The sequence below is a fragment of the Leguminivora glycinivorella genome, chromosome 4, assembly GCF_023078275.1.
Source record: "Leguminivora glycinivorella isolate SPB_JAAS2020 chromosome 4, LegGlyc_1.1, whole genome shotgun sequence".
NCBI lineage: Eukaryota > Metazoa > Arthropoda > Insecta > Lepidoptera > Tortricidae > Leguminivora > Leguminivora glycinivorella.
The window spans coordinates 24,749,204-24,775,635 of record NC_062974.1 but is presented as its reverse complement, the minus strand read 5'-3'; the positions used below and the strand labels follow the sequence as shown (position 1 = coordinate 24,775,635).

The following is a 26,432-nucleotide window of genomic DNA, read 5'->3' as shown; positions in this document are numbered from 1 at the left end:
AGATATACCTCTAATCTTATTCATCGTAACCTATCAATATTGGTATCATTTGAAAGTACAATTAAAGTACTTTAAGAAACAATGTCAATCATTTTCATAAAATCAATAATCGCCAGTCTGTGGTGGTTACAAAGGAAAAAAGTGGGTATGCAATTTGACTGGTTTCCTAGGTTTGATACCCTAGACGAGTTTAAAAGGGGAGGTAAAGGTGACATATGGGTTGTTCTCTGGCCTAAAAGCTATACAGAGGGTCAGGGGAGAAAAAAACTAGGGTTTAAGTTTAGTTTTAAGTTATTTTTTCCTTTATTTGTTGATTTTATTGTGTTAAATTTTTTTGTAATTTTATCAAGGATACACGTTGGTTTCTTTTGCTAAAAGTTGCCTTTTTTTATGAGAAATGTTATGAATTTTATGGCTTTTTCCGATAGAGACTAAAATTAACTTTCAAATAAGGCCACATAGTCATACTTTTACTTATATAATATTAAGGGTATGACTATGTATCAGTAGGCCACATAGTCATACTTTTACTTATATAATATTAAGGGTATGACTATGTATCAGTATGACTATGTGGCCTTATTTGAAAGTTAATTTTAGTTTCTATCGGAAAAAGCCATAAAATTCATAACATTTCTCATAAAAAAGGCAACTTTTAGCAAAAGAAACCAACGTGTATCCTTGATAAAATTACAAAAAAATTTAACACAATAAAATCAACAAATAAAGGAAAAAATAACTTAAAACTAAACTTAAACCCTATAGTTTTTTCTCCCCTGACCCTCTGTGTAGCTTTTAGGCCAGAGAAAAACCCATATGTCACCTTTACCTCCCCTTTTAAACTCGTCTAGGGTATCAAACCTAGGAAACCAGTCAAATAGCATACCCACTTTTTTCCTTTGTAACCACCACAGAATGGCGATTATTGATTTAAAAAAAAGGATTGACATTGTTTTTTAAAGTACTTTAATTGTGCTTTCAAATGATATCAATATTGATAGGTTACGATGAATAAGATTAGAGGTATATCTGCTTGAAACGAATTTTGCGCGAGGTGTAATTTGGTAGACACCGAATGTATGGGAACGCGTGTCAAGCGGTACTCCCCGCCTACAGGTATGTGGTTGTAGTTTGCTCATTTATTATCCGATCGTAGAAATTCAAAAAGCAACAGATAGCTTAATAATGTAGTTAAATGATTTATATAACATATTTTTTAGCTAAGTGGCCGTTTTCATTGCCTTTTTGAGTCACAAAAATCAAAAAAGAGAGTAAAAAAAACGTATTTTTTGCATTATTGTTAATTAAAAAATAACTAACAAAACTATACTTTTCACATATAATAAATCTTAATCAGCATGTTATACGCTTTCAATCGACACCTCATTTTTCAAAATTGGATAAGGGGTTCTAGACAAATTGGCAAAAAAATTAAACCCGGGACCGCGATCTTTGTGACGTCATAGTTAACCCCCCCACAGTCTGAGAAAGTGACAAGTCATTATTTCGTACTCAGTAAAGTGTACTGATCACAACGATACCACTTGTCAGCAGTATACTCTCCAGTCACATCAACTTTTCCCGAGACCCTCTCGCCGCTCTACTACGTGGCTTGCGTGAGCGACGGTCGCGCGACGGCGATGCGACGCATACGAAATCAAACCTTATCGATATGGAAGTAGACGATGCGATGAGACGCGACGGCGACGGTCGCGCGACCGTCGCCCACGCAAGACACGGCGTTAGGTAGGTTGCCCCGGAACCGCCCAAACAAGACGCCCTTCGGCCAGAAGTCTGCGCTCGCGATGGTGTCCTGCAGCGGCCGCGGCACTCGCAACACAAACGAACTGAAGTATATTGCGGTGTGGGCGATGGGCTAGGAACCAGTCACAGCAATATCATGTTTTAGTATTCTTCCGACCCCTTAATTGCAAAGCTGAAGCTTGAATAGCTTTATGTGCTCTTCGTCCTTTTATAACTATTTAGTAAACCCCTGGATGTATTTCCGCATCATTAGCGAGATCCGGCGGCGTCGTCTGCTCAGCGTACCTAGCCAATATTTCAATAGCTAGCCGTACGCGTACGAATTTGTCCGTCGGATCTAGTAGGAACTAGCATCGTCGGAAAGAGTAGGTATAAGTAAAAGAACGTGCGAATCAGAAGGAAAAAAAATGATCTTAGTTGTATATCCCATCATCCCAAAAATCCATATTAAAAAAAATGCTGTATCTCTAGTTTCCTAGGTATGTGTAATAAATCACCTCGTGTTTTATTTAATTTGTAGTAGAAGTAATACACTTTATTGTACAAAAATAAGAACACATAATAACAGGAAAGAAAAAGAACACACACATCATTTGTTGACGTTTTGAACGTTTTGACGTTGAGAATTGGAGACGGTAGACTTTCCTAAGCTAAACCTATACCTAACCTACAAACTATAGCAATATAGACGAATTTGATATGTAACATAAAAATATACTTACTACAAGTACGCTACTCCTAACTATACTATGATCAATTTTTTTCTGCGCAAAGCCTACTAATGTTTGCATACCCCACTTTCCATCACCCCGAGCTAATTGCCAAAAGTTCACATTTAAAGGTCAAAAATGTAAAGGTCGGGGTCGTCGTATTTTCCAATATTACTAGCGTAGGTTCAAACAAAGACAGAATATTGAATTGTTTCATCGGTAATTGACGACGAAGAATGTAATTTTGAAGTTATATTAGTTTGAAATAAACAATTTTATGGAAGTATTTTAACTTCTGATATTTTATTAATATAAACAGTACACTGACGTAAGTTACTTATTAATGAAATTAAAAGTGACCCAGTACGAAACTCGACTTAAACTGCGTCTCCGGTGGCTAAACAAGATTATTGAAATTGCGAAGCGTTTGGTTTACAGCTGGTGACCGAAGAGCTGGCGACTACCTCGCACAATGAGAAATGTCGCCAGCATCTTTGGTACAATGCTTCAAGGCTCTATTTTAGAAAGAAACTAGCATAGCAAAAAATTTCTACTTAATATTGTATGTAGAATAATTTAATTTTAATGGTGTAAAATATCTAGATAAATTCTTCAATGGGAAATCTATGAGCAATGTAAGAACAGAACCAAGGAGCTGGCGATGAACACGGTATCACTTTTATCACCTATACCGGTTATACACCCTGTTTTTATTGAATTCCGTTAACTATAAGGGAAGGTTATTTAGGTCAAATACAATTAATTTCTCTTACGGTTATCGAACTATAAAAAAAAATACTGAACACGTGTGTGACATCCCTTACCACTTCCTTATGTTATTTGTTTATGACATTTGCCGTCAGACACTTGACACTGACTTTTAAGGTCTTCTCACACTAATTAATTCATTTATTATGTACGGAAAGGAAAAAAAAATCCAATTTAACGAAAAGGGATATACAGGGTTGTTCCTGATGATGGACCTAACTGCATGTCGAATTTAACGGAAAACAATAAAAACACGGTGTACAGACTTAAATAAATATAAAACTCACATAGAAATTATTTATGTATATGATTATCGATCCCGATGTACGGTCGTTACGTACGTCAACGGGTGACAATCAAATTGTATGTTTAATCGAGGAAATTACTATTACAGGTATTTGTTCCTGAGTCATGGATGTTTTCTATGTATATAAGTATGTATTTATCTATTTAAGTATGTATATCGTCGCTTAGCACCCATAGTACAAGCTTTGCTTACTTAGTTTGGGGCTAAGTTGACCTGTGTAAGGTGTCCCCAATATTTATTTATTTACTATGTGCCGATTCGAACGTCAAAAGTTTGATTCGTAGAAATTATTTTCCCGTAGCTGTAAGTTCACATTTTTGACACAAGTTGGGGGGCTGATGGTTTAATGACGTGGATAATTCAAACATATTTTATTTTAAAGATGGTTGACTATATTAAAATACTGATCTGAAGCGCAGGACAGGTCATTATGGCAATCTTTCGGGGAAGGCCTATGTCTAGCAAGGACGTCTTTCGGCTGATGATGATGATATTCAAACTAGAAGAAGTGGGCAGATTTTTTTGTGAGATAGGGGCAAACGAGCAGACGGATTGTCTGATGGTAAGCGATCATCGCCGCCTATGGACACCTAAAACACCAGAAGGATTGTAGGTGCGTTACTAGATTTACTAGTAGGTACTATACAACCTGTCTTTATTGAGTTCCGTTAGATCACATACAATTAATTTCTCTAAGAAACAAGCGTCTTAACTTTTACGGTCATCGAGTTATTAAAAAAATTAAGATAATTACTGAACACGTGTGTGACAGCCTTTACCAGTGCCTAATGTTATTTGTTTTGACATGTGCCGTCAATCACTTGACACTAACTTGAATGTAATTCTTAATAGGGTCTCTCACACTAATAAATTCATTTATTATGTATGCAAACGATGAAACAATTTTTTTTGCGAATGTAACTAAACGTGATACACAGGATGGTTCCTGATAATGAATCTAACGACGTGTCGAATTTAACGGAAAACAAAAAAAACACGGTGTATGTTTTGTATCTAAATAATATATCGACATAACAGACATTGACATTGTGAGGAGGTAGGGCATACCGACTGATATTCCGCTTTGTGTGGTAGGGCACAGCACAGCGGATATTATCTCGCTCGAATCTAGAGCAGAGCCCAACTGGGGAAGTACCTCCGCCTAACAGAAGACCACAGCCAAATAGCACTAGACCCTACTCATAGTGTTGTGTTCCTGCCGGTGAGTAAGGCTGCCAGAGCTCAACGAGGGTGTGGTGTGCTGGTGACGGAAGAATCCACGGAACGAATTTGTTCCGTCTATTGTCCTTTGAGTCGTCGGCAACCCGAACCCTCCTTGTAACTTGTACATTCTTTTTTGCTGTGTACTTAACACAGCAAAAGGGAGTGTACAAGCTTCCAATGGGTTGGCAACGCGCATGTGACACTCCAGTTGAGTTGCAGGCGTTCATAGGTTACGGTGACCGCTTTCCATCAGGCAGACCGTATGCTTGTTTGCCACCGACGTAGTATAAAAAAACGTTAAGCACGAGATTGCAATACAACCCATTGCGACTAATGCGAAATCAATATCAGATTAGGTTCCGATATTGAGAGTACGAATGAGCTCAAGAGTTTGAAATGTTTGAGTTGAGTTCATGTTTGAGTTGCCCGCGTGACGTCGAATACTTAAGAGGATACGGTAGCGAAAATGCTAAAATGGAAAGGAGCCCCCCTTTCAACTTGGGAATTGTAGTTAAATATAGAAGTATTATTAACTAGATTTATTGTCCATTAAGAACAATTCAGTCAAAAGATATTTCAAAAAAATCTTTAAAATCGAGGTTCCGCTCTCGACTCTTTCCTCCTTCAAAACTTAATCAATCGGAACGAAATTTGAGAATCTGAATAACAATGAAATAATCTATGTCGGACCGTTTAGCTTTTTTGGTTAATTGTTACCAATCTTGAGTATCACACCTTTTTTTGCGCCACAATGAAAAAGGCCGTTTTTGGAAATTTTTGATTGGCTCTAGAATCTTTAAAAAGCAGAATATCAAAAAAATCAAAACGATCCGACACAGATAAAAATAATAACAATCAGTGTTGAAAAAATCATTGCTCTATCTTCAAAAACCAGGGAGGAAATAGTCGAGAGCGTTTGTATGGAGAACTGACCCCTACCGTATCGTCTTAATGTTATACATTATTTTGGTAAATTACTGTAGCTATCTTTGGAGTCATTTATATTCGTTCTACTAATATTATATAATTTTCATAACATTTTTTTTTATGGGATAGGAGGCAAACGAGCTAACATAATAACTACGACATTCCATAATACGCCATAGGTCAGGGATATCCAACCTTTTATACGATTTAACACATTTTTAGTTGTTAATAGCTTATTAAATTAAAATAACAAAGTTGTCGGTATTCGTTGCCCGAATATTACTCGTAACGAAAATAATTTTTAAGAAAAAAAAACCGTCGCCTTTCGGGTTCTGGTGAAAGTTACTTGCGAATGTTGGATTATGTAGAAATGTGTAGGTATTTTTTAAAACTGCTTTTAATGCTTTAATTATTAGATGGCAACATAAATGAATATACGTATAACGTTAAGGTTTGAGGAGTTTCCTCAATTCCTCATGAATCCGATATTATATTATAAGAAATCGAAGCTTGACAAACTTTGACTTGAAAACTCAATATGCTTAACAAACATAACTAAATAAATAAATGTCACTGTTCTGAACTTAAATGCATGCTTTTCTTGCAAAAATACCAAAGTCACTTATGAGTGTGCCGTTCAGATTTGAGGAGTACGGTTCTGACTATCATCAGCAGTTCCACTGCACCAAATGTCACTGTTCTGGACGCAAGTGCATGCTGTTCTTATAAAAATACCAAAGTCACTATAAGCGTGCCGTTCAGATTTGAGGAGTTCGGTTCTGACCATCAGCAGTTCCACTGTACCAAATGTCACTGTTCTAGACGTAAGCGCATGCTGTTCTTATAAAAATGGCAAAGTCACTATAAGCGTGCCGTTCAGATTTGAGGAGTTCGGTTCTGACCATCATCAGCAATTCCGCTGCACCAAATGTCACTGTTCTGGATGAAAGTGCATGCTCTTATAAAAATACCAAAGTCACTATAAGCGTGCCGTTCAGATTTGAAGAGTTCTATTCTGGCCATCATCAGCAGTTCCACTGCACCAAATGTCACTGTTCCGTACCTAAATGCATGCTTGCCTTTCAGATTCGAGGAGTTCCCTCGATTTCTCCAGGATCCCATCATCAGAACTGGGTTCTGAGAAAAATGGGACCAATCTGTATGCATATACATTCAATTAAAAAAAAATATTTCAAAATCGGTCCAGTAACGACGGAGATATCGAGGAACAAACATTAAAAAAAAAAAAAAAAACATACAGACGACTTGATAACCGTCCTTCTTGAGATATGAGGCGACGGTTAAAAATATAGTATTAAGTAAAAAACTTTTACACAGTAACAAAAGCGTAGGTGTAACGAAAGGTCTTTTTATATCGTACCGAAATTGTAACGTTCCAAATATATTATATATGGTGCATTGGGGTAATTTCGAAGCACAGAAATGCTCGGGTAATTTCGAAAAGGGAAACTTGATATGATGGAAATAATGGTGATTTTTATGTGACTTTCGAAATTAGATGAATTTAGAAATTACCCCAATGCACCCTAATTTTCATAATGACGAAAAAATAAAAATAGGTAATTAGGTATGACCACGCATTCATCGAATTTATAATTTAGCAGTTGAATTCGAAATATTCGAATAAGATACTACGAATACTTGCACAGTAACGCAAGATACGTATATCTCTCCAGCGAATGCACAAACGCTCACGAAAATTTCTCGTAGATATCTATCTCTATTGCTCTTGCCTATTGGCGCGACAGAGCCAGATACCTTTCGCGGCGTTTCTTTTTCGTTTCGCGTCGTAGAAATGCCATTCGGCTACGGGGCCAGGAATGAGAACAGTAATGATGGGCTCACGGAGGTTCTAAAAGGATACAATAATATTAACTTGAACAAAAGTTACCAAGTTATAATTACTGGAGTTTGTTCCAGGTGTTTTTGACAAGTATTACCTAAGTATGGAAGAGGTCCTCTACTTGATGTTAGATGCTTAGATTGCTTAGAATAGAATAGAATGGATTTTTTTATACTACGTCGGTGGCAAACAAGCATACGGCCCGCCTGATGTAAAGCGGTCACCGTAACCTATGGACGCCTGCAACTCAAACAGTGTCACATGCGCGTTGCCACCCCATTAGAAACTTGTACATTCCCTTTTGCTGTGTTAAGTACACAGCAAAAAGGAGTGTACAAGTTCTAAGGAGGGTTCGGGTTGCTGACGACTCAAAGGACAATAGACGGAACAAGTTAGTTCCGTAAGTCCTCCGTCATCAGCACACCGCACCCTCATTGAGCTCTGGCAGCCTTACTCACTCACATATTTTTTGTATTAATTGTACATCGTCACATTCATCTTTCATACACTATTTAGAATTAGGTAAAATAAATTCAATGAAGATATCATATACACTATGTGCTCAACAGGATCGATTAATTTTCTTAAACAATACTATTTTCGAATTGGCAAGAGTTGTCACCTAAAAGGTTGGTAATCTCTGGTATGGTCTCTGGCGAAATAAGCTAACTATTTTTCTTTGCCGATTTCAGTACTTGTTTTAATATTTCATATGAAAATTGCGTACCTTTTTTCAACATTCCTTCTGCGTTGCACCTGAAACAAAAATAATTTATATTAGTAATGACGTATTAACTAGAATTTACTTACGCGTCAGCGGAGCGACACGCCGGCGTGACGCCCGCAGGCGGCCGGCGTGTCGCCCGCCGGACGCTGGCGGGAAGCGCGCGATGCGCGCGCAATCCGCTCATGATCTGAGCGATAGGGATAGCGATAGGGATAGCGATAGCGATAGCGATAGTGACAGCGATAGCGACAGCGACAGCGATAGCGACAGCGATAGCGATAGCGATTGCGATTGCGATTCGCAATCGCTAGCGCAATCGCTATCGCAGTCGAATTATATGTAGAGTCGAATTATATGTAGAGTCGAATTATATGTAGAGTCGAATTATATGTAGAGTCGTATTATATGTAGAGTCGAATTATATGTAGAGTCGAATTATATGTACGAATTATATATAGAGTCGAATTATATGTAGAGCCGAATTATATGTAGAGCCGAATTTATGTAGAGCCGAATTTATGTAGAGCCGAATTTATGTAGAGCCGAATTTATGTAGAGCCGAATTTATGTAGAGCCGAATTTATGTAGAGCCGAATTTATGTAGAGCCGAATTTTATGTAGAGCCGAATTTTATGTAGAGTCGAATTTTATGTGGAGTTACTCGTGAGTAGAGAGATATGCCCTTGTTCAAGTGCTAGAGACACTATTCTAAGACAGTCTGTCATAAGTTTCAGATGGAAGACGACCCAGAGGTGCCGCTATCGCTATCGCTATCGCTATCCCTATCGCTATATCTCTTTTTCAACCCCTTCATCCCTTTTTTTCGAAATAAAAATTAGCTTATGTTCTGTCTCAGGGTCTAAAGATTGTCTGTTCCAAATTTCATCAAAATCGGTTGCGTGGTTTAAGCGGGAAAGTGTAACAGACAGACAGACAGACAGACAGACAGACAGACAGACAGACAGACAGACAGACAGACAGACAGACAGACAGAGTTACTTTCGCATTTATCTTTCTACGTTCGAATTCATGATGCCGCAAATCCGTCCGATCGCAACGCGCGCTGTGTTATGTGTGACTGCATTAGTGTAAGTGCGTTTTCACCATATCCGATCCGATATCGGATGTCGGACTCATATCCCATACATTACAGGCGCCATCTTGGATTTTTTCCATTGAAATCCTTCCGAGATCCGATATCGGATAATGTGAAAACGGTCTAAGTGACCGGCCACATCTAAGAGACACATGTCCTCAGGTGCGGAACGGACGTCCGCGCCACGCCGCCTGAATGTAATTCAAAAAATATGAATATTAATTTTATATACTGTAGTATATTTTTTGATCTATCTTATAAGGTTCAGCCATCGTTTTCAGTGTAAGCACAATAACTTAACCAAAATTACAGTTAAATCAACCTATCTCAAAAACTATAAGAGATACTTTGATCAAACCAAAAATCGTTGAAAGAGTTAATTAGCATGCATCACCTCTATTTTTTTTAGAATTTTATACCCCGTAGTTATAAAAATAGAGGGGGGGGGGACATACTTTTTACGACTTTGAGAGCTGATATCTCAAAAACCGTTCACTTTAAGAAAAATGTTTTTTAGAAAACTTTATATCATTTTAAAAGACCTTTCCATTGATACCCCACACGGGTATGTACATCGAAAAAAAAAATTTTCATCCCTCAGTTACATGTATGGGGGCCCCACCCCCAATTCTTTTTTTTACTATTTAGTGTCATAATTTTGTAGCGGTTCATACAACACATATTCCCATCAAATTTCATCACTGTAGTACTTAAAAACGTCTCCTCAGTACATTTTGTATAGGAAGGACGTAAGACGCGCCCCAGGCGGCGTGGCGGCGGCGTGGCGCGCGCCCCGAGACACGCGACGCTTAAGTGGGAACGCTGCCTAACGGCCCAGCCACGACATTGGTCTAAGCGCGGCAGCGGCGACGCTTGCGAATGAAAAGTCCCATCGCTGGTCTCGCTTCAATGTATGGCGCTGCCGCTCGCCGCTGCCGCGCTTAAGTCGCTGAGCCGTAGTGCACTCTCATATTGGGCGTGCAAAAGGCGGGGCGTGCGGCGTGCATGTCAAACAATAGAAGCTCATACAAGTTTCCTGAGTCGACGTCGTGGCGGCGAGTCCGCTCCGCTGCCCGCCTAACGCTCCGCTCCGAGCGTCCACCCAGGCCACAGTATAATAGTACTATCGTACAGTATGGCCACTCCTGATCCCCGCTGAAAGTGCCACCCACCCCTTCTCGGTTACCTCACAGTTACCGCCTGTCAAAAACGCGAACAGTCGACCTGTCATATTTCACTCATATAAGCATTGTACGCGTTCACCTACACGAGCTTAGACTGTGTGCTACGAACGCGCCTCTTTCATATATTGGTCGCCAGTGTCCGAGGTACGCCCAGGCCTTACACTTAAGCCTCTGCCACAAATAAAGCGTTTTGATAGCGTAGTGTTACGCCGTGTCTTGCGTGGGCGACTCGCACGACCGTCGCCGTCGCGTCTCATACTTCCATATCGATAAGGTTTGATTTCGTATGCGTCGCATCGCCGTCGCGCGACCATCGCACGACCGTCACCCACGCAAGCCACGGCGTTAGCGGAGCGTCAGCGGAGCGAAATGATAGCGGTGCGCCGGCGGAACGCTGGCGTTCCGCTCGCAATCCGCGCTCGTTAGTTCCCGCGTCCGCTGGGCGCAACGCCAGCGTTCGTCCGGCGCACCGTTATCGTTGCGCTACGCTATCAAAACGCGCATGTGTGGCCGAGCTTTTAGTGTAATGTTCGACTGAATTCGTATTCGGCAAAGTCCGTATCCTTAACTTTACACGTTAAGAAGGATCAGGAGCGGTGTCACTCAACTGAAAATAAAAGCGTATCATATATTCTGTTTGCGTTTCAAATGCTTTCATACGTCGCTTCGCAGATCTGGGCGGATTTTACACTCCACTAAACGTCGAATTTGTGATAAATATTGTATACACGCATAATATTTTGTGATGATTTCTATTGACTTAAAGGGATTCTTATGTCAAATACCAATAATTTCTGATACTAGTCCCTCAAAGGCTTCACATTAATTATTTTTCACTACACCAACTGATACCGCCCGCTCCTCGCACCCCAAACACCGGTGACTCGTGTCGCGAACCAAATATACAAGACTGCCACTCTATAGGAGGTTCTCTGTGCCAACTGATAAAGGCGTTCTTTGCTATTCGAAAACTGATAGCAAAATTGCATTTTATCCACAAGAGTGCAAAGTAATTTCATACAAATTTTATATATATATATATATATATATATATATATATATATATAGTCCTCCTTTCGGCCGTTGTTGATCAGGCTAAAATCCGCATCAATTGTTGATCAGCCTTTACGGGCCTGTTACTAAGGAAGTTTTGATTTTATCGTGCTAATATTGCTATACATTAATTCTCCTCCTTGCAACGCTGTGCCTAAGTGTGCCACAAAGCCTCTAACTCGTCATGCACTGGCACGGCGGTTGTTGATCTTGTAACCGCCTTTTTTTTTTACACACAATAATACTTTGTTGATCAATATAAACATTTCTTGATCAACATTTACTGCGGAATCTAGTATTTTGAAAACGGCGCGGCGCAACGGCAACGTCGCAAAAATGAAACGGAAGTATATTAAAGTGCGATGGGGCTACGTACGCAAGTTTACTGCGTTTTCTGACTCGGTCTGTCATTAGTCTATTTTCGTGCAGTGGACATGTTTTGCAGTTGGATTTGGGTTGGTTAGAAAAATGGAAGACACAACAAGTAGGTAAGTAACTTTAATTTGAATTAAAGACATTAAAGTACTATACATATTTTATTGAATGTTACCTTTATTTTCGTAATTTACGAATACAACTAATAAGTAATAACAAACATGCGTTACCGCGCGTGTGTTGGTGTTCGACGCACATCAAACGAGCCAAACAAGTAACTATTAAGTAAACAAATACGCTTTAATATTGTATTGTATACCTACTTAGATATACAAACGTATTTTTACAAGCTTTTATTTATTTTCCCCTGTCTCGTTATATGTCTGTCTGTAAGTAATCAAATCTTGCAATTTAAATTTGATACACTTTGAAATTTGACTGAACTTTGAAATTTTGTATGCATGTATAACTAGGATGACAATGCAATATTATTATGACAAAGAGCTGATCTGATGATGGAGCTGGAAGGTGACCATAGGAACTCTGTGATGAAACAACCAAACACCGTCGTGTTTGGGTTTTTTAGAATTGCCTCAATGATTATAAGTTAACCATGGGAAGGAAAGTACAGTCAGCCAAAAAGCTTGTGTCAAAAATGAAATTTCTGTTAAAAAGCTTACTTGTTGTATGAAATGTCTAATTTTTAACCCCCGACGCAAAAACAACGGTTTGTTATAAGTGTGACGTGTCTGACTGTCTGTCTGTCTGTCTGTTTGTCTGTCTGTCTGTCTGTCTGTGGCATCGTAGCTCCTAAACGGATGAACCGATTTAGATTTCGTTTTTTTTTTGTTTGAAAGCTGAGTTAGTCGGGAGTATTCTCAGCCATGTTTCATGAAAATCGGTCCACTATGTCGCGGACGGGGGTTTTTCAAATTTTTAATTTTGTGGTTATAATCGCTGTTGCTTTATAATCCTCTTCACAATCGAGTCTAGGTTAAAGATAGGCTTAAATTTTTGCATCTTTATGTAATTGAATAAGATGAAAAAATGTAAACATTTATCTTTGATCAAAAATATGTAGGTACCATGTACACTGCCTATTCGCAATTTCCGACTTATTAAACAGACTAAAACCATTCACTTTTTCTAGGTGCCTGTTCAAACACCAGGATTATGTCACCAATATTACCCCTGACCACTATTGACCCTGATTCACTATCTGAAACATCTTCGATAGTGCCAATTGCGAAGGAAATTAAAATAAGTACCTAATACAGATAATACTACGTGATTACGCAATGATTCGGGATTCTGAATCTGAAACTGATGTCGATATGCAGGTGGGTACTACCTATTTATGCTAACTAACCTCTTAAAAGTAGGCACAATGCTATGTTGTACAGTTAGTTTGTCACTTGAATAAGAATATTTTATTCGCATATGTAAATGTGGTAAACAAGTGGGTATATATATTATGGTGCTACCATAGGTACCATCACATGACAAAAATTTACTTTCCAAGTTTTTACATATGTATTTTTGTTCGATCCATGTATATTATAACCAGACATCAATAAAATAATTATAATAGCACTAGCTTTTACCCGCGGCTTCGCCCGCGTAATAAAAGTATTCTTATTGAAACGTTTACAAAAAAATAAGATTTTCATTTGGATCCGTAGGTTTCTTTGTAGGTACATCTGTCCGCGATTATTTCGATTAAGGTAAAGCGGGGCAATTCTCGACTGGAGGGCCATTGTAACTGATCTATTTGCTGTACGGTCCGGTTTTGGCTGACTGTACCTTACACCTATTGCTTTTAAAGAAATTCTTGCAATGATTGTAGAATTGTTACACAGCGACCACAGCGTAGGTAGTAGGTACGAATATGTATGTATTTTACCTTTATAAATATTTATACTGGGGAAACTTCATACAACCCACATAGCCAGTATCTCGACGCTAATGGTCGGTAGGGTAAAAAGTACTTCCTTGCATTATCGCTTACAATTTTTTCCATTTTGCTTATACTTATTGCAAACGTAAACATATAAAAGGCAAGCAAACAACGATCTTCTTACAGCACATTGAATGTAATAGTTATTACGGATGCAGGATACTCGCCGATGCCTACTTACTAATACCTTCCCACTGAGCCACCTGCATTTTACACTGCCTAGATATCGATTGCCGACCGATTATTCCGACCCCAATCCCTATTCTTATCCCCGTCCCTATCTCTATCTTTGTCCCCGTCCCTATCTCTATCTTTGTCCCCGTCCCCGTTCCCGTCTCTGTCCCCGTCCCTCCCCTATCCCTATCCCCGTCCCCGTCCCCTATTTTTATCCATATTTCTATCCCTACCCCTATCCCTATTTCTATCCCTATCCCTATCCCGATCCCGATCCCGATCCAGATCCCTATCCCTATCCCTATCCCTATCCCTATCCCCACCCCTACCCCCACCCCCACCCCTACCCCTACCCCTACCACTACCCCTACCCCTACCCCTATCCCTATCCCGATCCCGATCCCGATGCAGATCCCTATCCCTATCCCTATCCCTATCCCTATCCCCACCCCTACCTCCACCCCTACCCCTACGACTACCCCTACCCCTACCCCTATCCCTATCCCGATCCCGATCCAGATCCCTATCCCTATCCCCACCCCTACCACCCCCACCCCTACCTCTACCACTACCCCTACCCCTACCCCTATCCCTATCCCTATCCATATCCCTATCCCAATCCCAACCCCAATCCCAATCCCTATCCCTATCCCTATCCCGTTCCTGTCCCTGTCCCTGTCCCTGTCCCTGTCCCTGGCCCTGTCCCTGTCCTTGCCCCTGTCAAATTATCATGCTAGGAGGTGAACTTTGAAAAATCCTTTCTTAGTGCTCTGCTCCTCTAAGTAACTTCCGTGTCAATTTGAAATCTCTTGAACCAGAAGTAAAGATAAAAACTAAAGCTATACTTATGGCTATTTTGGATATTTTAACCCCATTGCACAACAACAGGGGAGAAAATTTCTTTTCCACCTCATTAGATTTTAAAATCGTTGTATTTATCGTGATCAGCGACCCGATAAACCATAAAAACGATACCCATATTGTGTTTTTGACTTTACCCCCTTTGCACCCCTTTAGGGGTCAAATTTTCAAAAAACCTGAAACATGTATTTAGTCATAATATGTCTAGGAATTAGAATAGTCAAACTAATCCCTGACTTTGACGACCGGTCTGGCTCAGTCGGTAGTGACCCTGTCTGCTAAGCCGCGGTCCTGGGTTCGAATCCCGGTAAGGGCATTTATTTGTGTGATGAGCACAGATATTTGTTCCTGAGTCATGGATGTTTTCTATGTATATAAGTATGTATTTATCTATTTAAGTATGTATATCGTCGCTTAGCACCCATAGTACAAGCTTTGCTTAGTTTGGGGCTAAGTTGATCTGTGTAAGGTGTCCCCAATATTTATTTTATTATTTATTTAATCTTGTTTCCCCATACAAACTTTGAACCCCCATTTCACCCTTTTAAGAGGAGAATTTTGAAAAATCCTTTCTTAGTGCTCCTCTACGCCATATAAGGAACCCATGGTTTCGGCTGTGTGTTGATATATCAATCAGTCAGTCAATATTATCTTCTTTTATATATTTAAACCCCATTGCACCACAACAGGGGAGAAGGTATTTCACTTCCGCCTCGTTAGATTTTAAAAACGTTGTATTTATCGTGATCAGCGACCCGATAAACCGTAAAAACGATACCCATATTGATTTTTTTACTTTATCACCCCCTTTTCACCCTTTTAGGGGTTAAATTTTCAAAAAACCTGAAACACGTATTTAGTCATATGTCTTAAGGAATCTTCCTGTGAAGTTTCGAATAAAATAGTCAAACTAATCTTGTTTCCCCATACAATCTTTGAACCCCCATTTGACCCCATTAGGAGGTGAATTTTGGAAAATCCTTTCTTAGTGCTCTTCTACACCATATAAGGAACCTACGTGCCAAATTTGAAATCTCTAGGACCAGCGGTTTCGGCTGTGTGTTGATATGTCAGTCAGTCAGTCAATATCTTCTTTTATATATTTTTTTTGATATTTAAACCCCATTGCACCACAACAGGGGAGAAGGTATTTCACTTCCGCCTCGTTAGATTTTAAAAACGTTGTATTTATTGTGATCAGCGACCCGATAAACCATAAAAACGATACTCATATTGATTTTTTGACTTTATCACCCCCTTTTCACCATTTTAGGGGTTAAATTTTCAAAAAACCTGAAACACGTATTCAGACATATGTCTTAAGGAATCTTCCTGTGAAGTTTCGAATAAAATAGTCAAACTAATCTTGTTTCCCCATACAAACTTTGAACCCCCATTTGACCCCATTAGGAGGTGAATTTTGGAAAATCCTTTCTTAGTGCTCTTCTACACCATATAAGGAACCTACGTGCCAAATTTGAAATCTCTAGGACCAGCGGTTTCGGCTGTGTGTTGATATGTCAGTCAGTCAGTCAATATCTTCTTTTATATATTTTTTTGATATTTAAACCCCATTGCACCACAACAGGGGAGAAGGTATTTCACTTCCGCCTCGTTAGATTTTAAAAACGTTGTATTTATTGTGATCAGCGACCCGATAAACCATAAAAACGATACTCATATTGATTTTTTGACTTTATCACCCCCTTTTCACCATTTTAGGGGTTAAATTTTCAAAAAACCTGAAACACGTATTCAGACATATGTCTTAAGGAATCTTCCTGTGAAGTTTCGAATAAAATAGTCAAACTAATCTTGTTTCCCCATACAAACTTTGAACCCCCATTTGACCCCCTTAGGAGGTGAATTTTGAAAAATCCTTTCTTAGTGCTCCTCTACACTACATAAGGAACCTACGTGCCAAATTTGAAATCTCTAGGACCAGCGGTTTCGGCTGTGCGTTGATATGTCAGTCAGTCAGTCAGTCAGTCAGTCAGTCAGTCAGTCAGTCAGCTTCTTCTTTTATATATTTAGATTTTCGGCGGCCGGCGGCATTAGCGGCCGTGTTGTGTTAACAGAATAAAATTGGTATATAGACAATTCCAAAAATGGTTAAATAAGGTAAATTTCAGTGGTGGTACGGCCTTACAAGCCCAAAAGCCTGGCTTGTCTTAGTTAAAATGATTATTAACTACATACGTAAGTAAGACTAACAATTTTAAAGTCAACAAAAATGCACGCGTTACTTATTAGACAACTGGCGATGGCGCTAAAAGTTTTGTATGGTGCCATTTGCCTACTTGGCTTGGACTAACAATTTTAAACCCGACTTAAATACGCGCGCTACTTGGTTCGGGAGAATAGATCACAGGCACTGTAAAGCCTGGCAGGCTTATGAAGTTAGGCATCATGGTCTGTGAAATGCGTAATGTTGGCGCGTGAGCGGCGGCGGTGCTGCGCTGCTTCTGTGATTGACTTCGTTTATGTTTTCAGTTACTTGTTGAGATTATATTATTGTCATTATTGAGTGATTAGATAAATAAGTAGAGCATGAAGGAGGTAGGGCATACTGAAGAAGGTAGGGCATAGCGAATGATATTCCGCTTTGTGTGGTAGGGCACAGCACAGCGCATATCGTCTCGCTCGAATCTAGAGCAGAGCTCAACTGGGGTAGTACCTCCGCCTTACAGAAGACCGCAGCCAAATAGCACTAGACCCTACTCATAGTGTTGTGTTCCTGTCGGTGAGTAAGGCTGCCAGAGCTCAACGAGGGTGCGGTGAGCTGATGACGGGAGGACTTACGGAACTAACTTGTTCCGTCTATTGTCCTTTGAGTCGTCGGCAACCCGAACCCTCCTTAGAACTTGTACACTCCTTTTTGCTGTGTACTTAACACAGCAAAAGGGAATGTACAAGTTTCTAATGGGGTGGCAACGCGTATGTGACACTGTTTGAGTTGCAGGCGTCCATAGGTTACGGTGACCGCTTTACATCAGGCGGGCGGTATGCTTGTTTGCCACCGACGTAGTATAAAAAAAAAGTGAAATAAATGTTACAATTGATGAAGTTCAGCGTGATGAGCTTAAAATGTGTGCACGTTTTTATTAACGGCGAAAGGGTACGTCAAAGTTGGTATTTTTACTAAAACCAACGCCTGACTTGACTTCCTGGATATTTCTTACAGTCTCAAAATCCAATGCATAAAACACATTCGTTGTACTTACAGTCTTCATCAGATATATCAGGCCCCGTAGCCGAATTGCATTTCTCCGACGCCAAACGAAAACGAAACGTAGTCCGGCTCTGTCTCGCCAATATGCAAGAGCGATAGGGATAGATATCTACTAGCGTTTCGTTTCGTGAGCGTTTCGTAAGCGTTTGTGCCATTAGCTACGCAACCAGAGATGCAAAGGCCCTCACAAGACTCTAAGAGGCAGCGTCCACACTCATGAGACGCATGTCTTGCGGCGCGGAACGGACGTCTCCGCTACGCCGCCCGAATGTAATTCAAAAAACGTCTCCTCAGTACATTTTGTATAGGAAGGACGTAAGACGCGCCCCAGGCGGCGTGGCGGCGGCCTGGCGTGCGCCGCACCGCCGCAAGACTTGCGTCTCATGAGTGTGAATGGTCCCTAACGCCTTGGTAATAGAGGCGTGTTCAGATATTTGTGAGCGCCTTCACAGCTCTGATATATCTGATGGCGACTGTAGGTTATTCTCATACAATAAATTATATTGTTAGTGCTAGGCTTGTATTGTAGGTAAGTACATACATATTGTACTTGTAGCATACCTACTGTGTACTCGCCAGTTCACACTCCACACACCGGTTGGTGCACATTACACATTATGAGGAGAAAAAATTAAGTAATTAAAATGAATAACAAAACGATTTTTAGGGTTCTATACCTACCAAAGGGTAAAACGGGAACCTATTTCTAACACTTCGCAGTCCGTCCGTCTGTCACTGCTGTTGTATCTCATGATCCATGATAATTAGTCAGTTGAAATGTTCACAGATGATGTACTTCTGTTGCTGCTAAAACAACAAGTACTAAACACATAATAAAATCAATATTTAATTGGGTTCCATACAAAAAAAAATTGGTTTCTTTCGCTGTTTTTTTATAGATAATCGTATGGAACCCTTTGCGCGATTTCGACTCACACTTAGCGAATTTTTATTAGGGTTCCGTACCAAAAGGGTACGACCGTCTGTCACCAGGTGTAGGTATCTCATGAACCGTGATAGCTCGACAGTTGAAATTTTTACAGATGATGTACCTATTTCTGTTGCTGCTATAACAACAAGTACTGAAAACATAAGAAAATTTATAATTAAAGGGTCTTTCATACAACAAACATAATTTTATTGCCGTTTTTGTAGATAATGACACGCAACTCTTCGTGCGCGAGTCCGACTCGCACTTGGCCGGTTTTATATTTAATAGTGTGGCTCAGAAATACGAAGCTATATCTTTAGGCTAGCCTTTTTAGGCAACCCTAGGCACGCCACGTAAATATAAACATAATGTTCGATTTCGGTTCGATTCGGATTCGAACTGAGGAGCTTCAGCTTCATAGGCAGCGTCACTACCCACTAAGCTAACCGGTCGTCTAAACCCAATTGTTCTTTACTCGTTCATATACCGGACGCTCTCTCTGTCGGTTCCATCGGGAGAACAACAATTTTAATGTACGAGTAGTTTCTTTTTTTCGAGAGCAACGTAAATATAATCTCTAATATAGAGATTCCAGGATTATCAATATTTCTAAATTTAGGCGAAGTTTCTGACAATGAAGTAGTCTCCATATCAGATTTAAATTCAATCGACCCTATGCGCCTTGACCAGGTAAAAAATATTTTATTATTAGGTATTACCTATCCTAGACATAACAAGGCATAGCAATAAAAAGTCTAGTAATTTAAAAGTGTATTAATACCTACATAGTAATAAATGGTAATTTTTATTTTCAGGGGACAGAGGATTATCCGGAATTATTAAACAAAGAGAAGAAACCAAGAAAAAAGCGAAGAAGGGCATGTCGCACCTTAACTTCAACCCAAAAACTCGATTCCGAAACTGATACACAGGATTTTTCTCCCAGTGATGGCTCAGATTTTGTCCCGGATTCAGCCAGTCGATTTAGTGATGACTCAATGCATTTTATTATTACTTAGCAATATGCAGTTGTAAGAGAACAACTCCTCGAACTGCTGCATGATACTTGCAGTCGAGGGTACCTTGCAAATGCATACTGTTGAGTGACACCGTCTGCCGTTCCCGCCTGCCGCTGCCATCGCTGTCTTATGTGTTTAAACGTGTTATGCTTAAGTCCATGTAATTACCACTATCCACCGCCCTACTCGGCTGTCAATGTTGGTATAATAAGACCTCAGATTACGACAAAGTTTTTTCTTGCATGTCACTCGGAATGCGTTAGCAGTGGACTGTAGCAAAACACTTAAACATCTACAATGGTAACGTTATGGCGGGTAAAAACACTATTTTTACAGTTTTGTTACATTTTTCTGTGAAAAGGGTGTCTTATTCATCTACATAGTGAAATAATAAAAAAGCACTTTTAAAATTGTGTCGCTAACTTCAAACTCGGGTAAATCCATTCTGCTTTAAGGTTGATTATGTATAATAGTTATTTGTTTTACAAGGGGGCAATGTAGTTGTTTAACCGCACGTGCCAATATTGATACCTGAGCAAGCGAAAGATTCCAATATTGAACCGCGAGCGTAGCGAGTGGCTCAAAAAGTGGAATCTTGAGCGTTACGAGGGTATCAAGGCACGAAGGTTAAACAAACTTTGCCATCGAGTGAAACACAAAATTTTTCACTACACCAAGACTATGAAAATGTGCACTGTAAAACATCAAAATAAATAAAAAATATCAATTTATTTAACGTTTATGATTCAAATTCATCATTTATACGTGAATTCTAACACCCAGCTTTAGACATCAAGTTAAAATTTGTATGAAATTACTTTGCACTCTTGTGGATAAAATGCAATTTTGCTATCTGTTTTCGAATAGCAAAGAAAGCCTTTATCAGTTGGTGTGGTGAAAAAATATTTATATAGGTACCTAATCTGAAAAAGAATCAACCTTATAGCAGAATGGATTTACCAAAGTTTGAAGTTAAGCGACACAATTTTCATCCATTCCCTACTAGTAATAAATAAATACATCTCTGAATGTTGGGTTAAAATTGTTTCGGTTGAATTGAAATTCTAATAAATTAATAAACAATGAGTAACAAAATTTGTTTTATTAACCAAGGGCCCATTTCTCGAAGCTACAAGTTGCACACAAAGTTACAAACGGTTGTCAATGTCTAATATGACAAGTTGGAAAGAGATCCGACTTCCGCTTGTAACGTGTAACTTTCTGTTTTGAGAAATGGGCCAAAGTGGTCTTCATGTCTAGGTATCTTAACTGTAGACTAAGGGCCAGCCACTGATTAATGTTAAATATGGCGGGGTAGCTCTCACTCCTAAGAGAACAGTTAAAACCATCTATACGATGAATTTAACCACAAAATAAAGTTTTAATAAAACATAAAATTGCTGTTGGATTACTCAGGACGTCAAAATGTACAAATCATCATTATTATTTGACATATTAAAACTAAGTGATAAATATTCTAATGATAATATGATAATGGAATTAATACTTGACATGAAAATTCATTACGATAGGTTAGTATTACGTGAAAAATCTAATTATTATAATAATATTATTGCTGAAAATAAGAACAAATCGAAGGCCTTGTGGAATGTTGTAAACAAAGAGCGGGGTAAGTATAACAGCGTGACACTTGACGTCACCGACGCGATATTGAATAAGGACGGAACTAAATTCTCTACTAGGAAAGACGCGGTGAACGCCCTTAAAAAAAGGTTCCTAGGTGCTGCAGCAGCGTGCGGCGCGCCCCGCGCCGACGTCGCGCGCGCCCTGGGCAAGCTGCGCGCTGCGCGCCCGGCCGCGGATCGCTCTCTGTTACTGACTAAATTCACTTATGACGAGGTGTTTCAAATAATAACGTCACGGATTCCGCCTAAGCCATCGAAGGATGTGTATGGCGTTAACATGTTACTGTTGAGGATGGCCCCAGGGTCATTTGCGACGTGCTTGATGCAGCTGTTCAACATGTGCATTTGCGAAGGTCAGTATCCCTCTCCGCTTAAAATCAGCAAGGTCGCGCCGCTTTTTAAAGGTAAAGGGAAAAGGGCGGACATGGACTCCTACAGACCCGTCTCAATAATCCCTGCGATAGCGAAGGTTCTTGAGTAGGGTGTGCAAACCGGTTAACCGGTTAACCGAAAAACCGGTTAACCGAGACTTTTTGGCCTCTGTTAAAAACCGGTTTTTATAGTCTCTAACCGGTTAATAACCGAAACTGTATTTATTTCTCAAAATTTGGAAAATGAGGCATTAAAAGGTTCAAAAATACATAATTATTTAATGTTTTGTAATAATAAAGATTCATTCATTACGTTTCATTGACAACATTATTATCTATACAACTAGGGAACAAATCAAATTATTTTATTGAATATTTTTGATTTGTTGTTTTTGTTGTTGTTGTTGTTTTGGTTTTTTCTTTCGTGTATGATATCTATTTCAATTTAACATTATTATCTGTAATGATTTTATTTTAAAAATTAGTCCCGAGTCTACTCAATTATACATTTTATACAATACAGTAGATTCCGGTTAGTATATTACGACTCCGCATAGACCTAACGTCCAACCTCTTACAACGACATAAGCACAGGTATTTATTTGGTTTTCGTATGTGATAGTATGAAAGTACATCCGATTTTAACGACCAGCCGCTTTTTACGACACATTTTACACAGAATCCGTCCATCAAGTCCGATTGCAACGACGAGCGACAACGTTTTTAGTTTTACTAGTAAACTGAGGAAACAAAGCTACTTCCACCCAAGCACGGCCCCCTGTCTTGCCTACAACAAGTAGCAAGATTACATTGTGGCCACGTAACTTTTTGGAGTATTGCTTTTAAAATTTTAACAATTTGTTCGCCTCGGGTAACTTATAAGCTAAATAGAACCCAATTTGTATTTTTCGATTGCGTATAAACTAGCTTTACTTGAAAATGATGAGCAAGCACGAATACTAAAAAGGACTTTTCTAACTAAACAAGTCACAATAAAATAAGGTATTAATACTATGATGATAATAATAACCTATAAATAAACCTATTGATTGAAATGTTTTAGTAATAGGGATGTAGATATTACTTTTAATTAAAAAAAATGAAATTAGTTTTGTACGACATCCGGTTAGTACGACGTAATATCAGTGGTCCCTTGAGCGTCGTTGTAACCGGAGTCTACCGTATATTTCAAACTATATTTTTTAAAAGAAAGGTAAAATGGAGATCTTGGTTTTCTTACATAAATTGCTTGTATTACTAGGGGCTCTGGGAACTGTAGACCTTCGCGACATGCCTAGAAAACGCAACTGACGAATCACATTCAAACCACACAAGCCTTTTTTAGCAATTTCCGCATTTACCAAATTTCCAAAAACTGGATAAAAATGATCTTCATCGTGCAAGTAATACCTGTTACGATATCATCAACATCAGAATTATTAAAGGTAATGGTAATTATTGCGTAGTACGGTCATTTACTAAAAATCCTCAAAACCGGTTAATAACCGGTTAACCGGTTTTGAAGGAAAAGTCTCGGTTATTAACCGGTTTTTTAAGTTAACCGGTTTTTGCAGACCCTATTCTTGAGAGGGGTCTCAGCAGTCGCCTCTCGACCTTTTTATCCGCTACCGGCGCCCTGTCTGAGAAACAGTTCGCATATAGAGAGGGTCAGTCAACGACATCGCTGACTCGTGAACTGTTAAAACGTGCCATGGACGCAAAAGAGAGAAAGCAGCAGGTCGCAGTCTTGTGCTGCGACCTTTCGAAGGCCTTTGATGTCGCAGATCATGGCGTGATTACCGAGAAGTTGCGCTATTATGGGATAACTGGCGCGCCTCTATCACTGTTCGAGAGTATGCTGCGCGACAGAAGTCAGATAGTCGTAGGTGATGGAGGCAGAGTGAAGTCGGACCCTCTTGGAGCTTCGATGGGCGTAGCGCAGGGCTCGTCGGTCTCCAACCTGCTGTTTTCTCTCCTCTTGAATGATCTGCCTGAGTCCATAGACACGGCCGAGGTGCTGATGTATGCTGACGACGTCGCCGCAATTGTCACAGCACCGACAGTCGAAAGCATCGAGCACAAACTGAACCTAGCAACTGCACAGCTGGCTGAGTGGTTTGATGTGAACGGGCTATCGTTGAACCTTAGGAAAACTCATTACCTAGTCTTTAATCTTGCTGGTCGTACGACAAGACCACTCACTGTCAGGGTAGGTAATGAAGTACTTGAACAGGCCACTAGTACAAACTTTCTAGGGTTCGAGATCGACACATGCCTGGCTTGGAATCAACACGTGGATAAGCTGTGTGGCAAATTGGGGAGCGCGTGCTTTGCACTGGGACGGGTCGCGAAGACGGTGTCTGCAGAGGCAACGCGCACCTGCTACTTTGCCACCGTACACTCACAGCTTCAGTATGGGGCCGAGCTCTGGGGTCGCTGTGCGGACTGGGAGCGGGCGTTCCGCCTCCAAAAGCGCGCAGTGAGGATAATTGCTCGGGTGCCCCACGATACCCACGCGAAACCGCTTTTTATCAGGCTAGGTATATTAACACTGCCAGCAATAGTCATCCTGCACGTGGCTATATACATGAGAGCTAATCTGGCGTCATTTAAAACATTCGGAATGTTAAACTCTTACGGAACGCGAAACGCCGATAAGATTATGGGTGTAAGCCGGAAGTTGACCAAGTCATCTAAACTCACTCATGTCATGGGTCCCACCGTCTACAATAAGTTGCCAAAAAACATTATAGATGCTCCAAGTTTGAGCAGCTTTAAATTCCGCCTAAAGCAGTGGCTTATCCAGCAGTCATTTTATAGCTATAATGAATTCATAGCATATAAGGCATGATACGTCCAGCGTGAAAATAAATTTGTAACTTCTAATTATCATACATTTATATTGTATTGTAGTTAATTACTAATTATGTATTATTGACGTGTAAATTGGTTTTACAAATAAAATATTATGATTATGATTATGATTATTAAAATTATCTTACAATAAAACTAAACTATTAAATCTAAATTACAATTACAGACGGTTTGGTGCAACGTACCCTTAGGGTGAGTAGCACCAAACTGTGAAAACTTCTCATACACGAATGAAAAGTTTTGACAGTTATATACGGGACGACAGCTGCCGCGCCATATTTGACATTGATCAGTGTGTTAAAGTGTGTTGGTACAACTCGCCCTTATTGACCCATCGTCCGTCATTCCGCCGCCGATTTCGTTGCTCGTTGTTGGGCTATCCGTCGTTATAGCAGGCTCGTTGCTCGGCGAAGAGATCGGCCTTTTGCTGGGCTAGCTTGGAATGAGAATGCGCATAGTCGGTCGCCCTGTTGCCCGGGCGGGCTCGACGCAGGGCGGCGGTTGCTCAGTTTCCTGGGTGGGCTCGTTGAACAATTCAATGATTTTAGGGTTTCGTTCCTAACCTTATAGTTTTGTCATGTCCGTCCGTCTGTCCGTGTTTCATAGCCACTTTAATCAGTAACCATAAAGCCTACGTTGATGAATTTTTACACGAAGGTGTGTTTTGAGTGCCGCTACTAGGATTTGTATATAAATAATGAAAAAAAAATTAGGGGAGAGGGGGCACTTCATACATGTAACTAAGTATTTATTTTTTTTGGCAAATATCCTAGTGTGGTAGGTACATTATTAAATAATCGCTCTTTTTTATGCCAAAACTCAAATTACGATGACAATAATTTAGTTTATTTTTTAGTAATGATCACTCATTCAACCTATAAAGGTTCAATAACCTCGCCGAGAAATATTAATCCTGTCAACAAATGTTGATCAGATGGGTTGTGACATCAGGTAATGGTTGATCCGTTGGCAATAGTTAATATTAACAGTTTTTGTTGATCTGATGTATGACTGACTCTGCATACAGATGATGCTCGATCAGATCTGATATCTGATCAACAATAGGTTGTCCCTTCTGGTTAGGTTACGTTAAGTCCAAATAAATAAGATTCACCTTTTTAACACGTATCACGTGTCTTTTTATTTTAAATAGTATTTTTTACAGTTCAAAATCCTAGCTAAAAAGTTTTACTGTAGGGCGATTCTCAGGGATGACGTTTGGTGCCTGATTTCGGTGCTGATTTTTATTTACTACTTTATTGATATGTCAGTTAATTTAATAAAATCTAGCCTAAATTTAAAAAATATTGGTGGTGGAGGCCTGCATTAGAACCTTATGGTTTGTAAGAAATCTGACATTTTTATTTC

The 26,432-nt window shown here is 39.7% G+C and overlaps 1 protein-coding gene across 1 annotated transcript in view; it reads right to left on the bottom strand.

The window, feature by feature from the left end:
- Positions 1 to 26,432, bottom strand: part of LOC125225549 — a 356,301-nt gene that overhangs the window by 51,593 nt on the left and 278,276 nt on the right. The window contains exon 4 of the mRNA XM_048129307.1: positions 8,292 to 8,320. The gene's annotated coding sequence lies outside the window, so the exon portion shown is untranslated. The remainder of the gene's footprint in view (positions 1 to 8,291; positions 8,321 to 26,432) is intronic.